The sequence below is a fragment of the Egretta garzetta genome, unplaced genomic scaffold (assembly GCF_000687185.1).
Source record: "Egretta garzetta isolate BGI_Z169 unplaced genomic scaffold, ASM68718v1 scaffold11, whole genome shotgun sequence".
Lineage (NCBI taxonomy): Eukaryota > Metazoa > Chordata > Aves > Pelecaniformes > Ardeidae > Egretta > Egretta garzetta.
In genome coordinates this window covers 1,689,966-1,694,035 of record NW_009258621.1, presented here as the reverse complement: position 1 = coordinate 1,694,035, position 4,070 = coordinate 1,689,966, and positions in this window count along the sequence as shown.

The following is a 4,070-nucleotide window of genomic DNA, read 5'->3' as shown; positions in this document are numbered from 1 at the left end:
CGGGTGGATTGGGGGCCACTGTGTGTCCCGGGTACCCTCCGCAGCTGGGAGCGGTACCCGCAGTGGGGCAAAGGAGGGGGGGGTCCCCTGGTGCAATTGCCCCGAGGTTGGTAGAGGTAGGTGAGCAGAGGATTTGTCTCTTCTGCTGTGGCCCAACCGAGCTGGCTGATTACAATTTTTCAACAGTAGTGACAGATTTAAGACACAGCCCCTCCCTTCCCCTGCGGGCTGACCAGACGATGCTGCTGGCAGAGGACAGCAGCAGCAGGGAGCACCCAGGGCTGGGCAAAACTAACCTCAGTGACCCTCCCTGGGGGCCTTGCTGGAAGAAGGGGTTACGTGGTGAAGAGTGTGTCCTACCCCCATGTCTGTAACCGTATGGGATGTGAGGAGCTGGGGACGGGGCCCTTTCCCTGCTGCTTTGGGAATGGCAGGAGTAACAGTGGGTGAGGGGAGGCAAGAACCATCCTGCTCCATCGTTATTCTGGGCAGTGGGTCATGAAGGAGGGAGTGAGATGCCTCGCCAGGAGCAGGACCACTTGTCCTCGTTGGGGCCAGATTGCAGCCTCTGGAAAGGGAGAGAAGAGCTGCTGCTGAGCAGACGCAGGTCTGCAGAGCAGAGCTACTTTAGCTATTCATTTCTCAAGTCCCCAAAGAAGCAATTAGTGCATCGATCCCCGTCTTAGCGAGCTCTTGGGGCAGAAGGCGAAAGGATAACTAGCCTCTGCTCTTAAATAGGAAGCTGAGGATTTTATGGGATTACTTCTTGCTCCTTGACAGATGTAGGTCTTTTTAGATCAGAGTTAAGGTCGGTGCTGAGCATCATGGTTTGATTTAATAGGCACCAGTAAGAACCTTTCATCAAGAGCAGGATGGGACAGGCTCATGACCGTAGGGGACCACGCTGGCTCTTACAGACACGTGCACGTGCAGGAGAGAGCAGGGAGACCAGCATCGCCAAGACCCCTGCAGTCAGAGCCCCTCTCTCCCGAGTGACTTGATCCGCCCCCTGAGCCCAGCCGTACCATGGACCCAGAGGAGCTGGATGCCTGTGAGAACTCAGACGTCCCCAGTGCGTCCCAGTTCAGGGGTCCTCTGCCCCTCACCTGCACTGTGGCTGTAGCTCTTCCTACGCTGCCTGTAAAAGGCTTTTATCCAACACCCAGTGGAGCTTGGGGCTGGATGCTGGGTGAGCAACCATCTTCCTAACTTCATTAAACCTTCAGTACTGATTTTCTCTCCTCGGTCCTTTCAGCTCTTCTCAACGAAGCTAACCCTGCTGGGGAAACTCCCCGGGGCTGCCTTGCACCCACCCATTCAGCCTCTCCCACTCCTTGTGGTGGGGACGCAATGGTTTACCTGCCCTTAGCAGCAGCCAAAGCTAGAGCATTGGCTCAGGCACATGGGGACAGATGTGCCTGACATTGATAACGTTAGTCCTCTTTCCGTGCAAAAATAGTATTACTGGTGTAAAAGCTGCTTTGTGCTATTATAGCAGCAGCCACAGCGGAGAGCCGCATTGCTTTAATTACGGCAGCAGAGCCAAACGAGTACAACAGCAGAGACGAGACCCTACAGAAGCAATAAATTCCCCCGGTCAGCTCCTGTGGTTTGGTGCCTTCTTGATGCTTGGATCTACACATTGCCTCTCTCCCTCTTAGGCAGGGGACTCACCTCTGCGATTCTCAGGCCTGCTCTGCCTCCCTGGTGCTAGCAAGTGACCTGCCAGAAGGTGGGAAGGGCTGGTGTTGCCTCTAGGGTCAACTCTTCTCGGGGAACTACTTGTCTGACCAACAGATTAAAAAAGGGAAATAAGTACCAGTGGGACACCCTCTTAAAAAAAAATAAACCCGTTAATAAATAAAACTCTAGCGTAACGAAAAGGTGAAATGCAGTGATTCAGTAAAGGATTCAATTTTTTAAATGAGAATATCTTCCATATACCAATTCCAGCCAAAATGCATTTCACTTTCCCTGACAGAATATAAATATTAACCCAGACACTCTTTGTTCTTAATGTGTCCTTTTGTATTGGCATGATCTGGAGCCGCGCTGGGAGCTCACATCTCCTGCTTGCGGACGCTGGGTCCTCGCTGCATCTCCAGAGCAGCCCAGCGAGGACGTGCTCTCCTCCCCTGAACCTGGGGCTCCACTGCCCATCCGCGCCGCTGCCCATCCGCGCTGTTTCGGAACAGATCTCCTGTAAGTGCGGTCAGGATTCAGAAGGATGGAGGTAACACCTCCTTTTGCAGGAACCTGAAGGAGGTGCTAGTGGGACATCTAAGCCTCCTGAGGTCCCCATCAAACCCCCATGCCCTGGGTTTTGAGCCCAATTCTCTGCTGCTCTTTAGGACTTTACCCTATTGCAAAATGGTTCTAAAACTCTGACCTTCTGGTGGGAGCAGTGGGCAAGGGAGAGGGCCAGGGAAGAGTAAAGATGATGCTGTTACAGCCTCTCAGCTGTGGGCTCCAAGAAAGACACACACACACACACAGAGCAATCTCCAGTTTTTAACAGCACAGTAAGTGAGGGCATGGTCTGCTTTTATACCCCCTTCCTCTCCCCCTCTCCCCATCCTCCCTGATTCTTATCCTGTGTCCGCACAGAAAGTCAGGGAAGAGCTTTGCAGGCATCCCTTTCCCATCACGGAGACCAGCCCCAAGCGACAGACATGCTGGGAAGCCTGTAGGCTACATGGGGGCACGTCCAGGACGGGTGGAACACTGGTCAGGATGGACACGGGGCTAATGAGCTGCGCTTATCTTTAGCAATGGAGAAAAAAAGTGAGGAAAACCATGGAGAAAACAGGGTCATCACATTTTAGGTTTCTCAAGCCAGAGGTGCGACCGTGTCCTTCGTCCTTTCCTCCCCTCCATTGCCGCCGCCTCCGCTCTCCTCCCGGTTATCTACAGCAGCTGTCACCGTCCAAGCAAAGGCCCCAATTCAGTAAAGCCCTTAAGCACAAACTTAATTATCAAGACAAGCTTAAGGGCTTTGCTGAATTGGGCCTGCAGAGTTGAATGGAAACCTGCTGAGCCCCCCCAGGCCGGCCTCAGTGGAGGGCTGTGGGCTCACCTCCCACCATGGCCCCTTCCTTTCTGGGGGTCAGTGCAAAATAAAACCAGAGGCACCATTGCAAAAGCAGATCCAGTTCCCCACCCCTTAGCAGCTCATCTGGGTCCACAAAATGAAACCCCTCTGCTCTGCCAGCTGTATCCATTCCTCCTTGCTTCTTGACATGGGACACAAACCCCATTTTTCCCTTCTGCTCCCCGAACTACCTTGCAAGCAGGCGTGCGGGGCAGGACAGCTGCGCGTCGAGTGGCTTTTTCTTCTCAAGCACCATCTGGAAGTCACCGCGAAATGTGATGCTATGTGGAAAGCGGCTGGAAAGAATGAAACCGTGAGAGCCTATTTTTTTTTTTTTTTCTGGGGAAATAAATAGACCGTGTGCTGCAAGCACGGAGAGGAGAGGGTTCGTGCTGGGTCAGGCACAGATAGGGCCGTGCAGGGACAGCCTGGGGTTTGTTTGAGCAGTAGTCACTGCCTCTTAGGAAGCTTTTGCTGGGCAGAGGTGTATGGGACGGTCTCCAGTGATGCTAGCGAGGTGGCAGGCTGTGGATGGCAGTGGTTTCAACCTGTCCGTAGCATCCCCAGGCATGCAAACTATTTACAGCGGGCCATAGGGGAGCAAAGCAAGCTCCTGCATGCTGGACAACAGCTCCCATGTGTGCGGGTACCAGGAATCAGGGAGAGGCTGACCACCACCGCCCTCTCAACTGAGCAGGGGGGCTTTAATGTCCCGGGTGCTGGCAGGGGGTCAGGCGAGCTGGAGCTCAAGACCTGGCTCTGACATGGTTGCGGCGATGGCCTGGATTCAACTATTTCAAAGGGCGCTGGCTGGTCAAATCGAGCCCCAAATTTAAATTTGTTAAAATAACTTTTCGCAAAACATTAGGATGGAGAGCAATGTTTCCATGGGTTTGTTTTTAAATTCCGAGTGGGAAAAGTTTATTTTTTCACTAGGAAACTTTCCCCGTAGGATTCGTGACACTGGCTGGGAGACAGG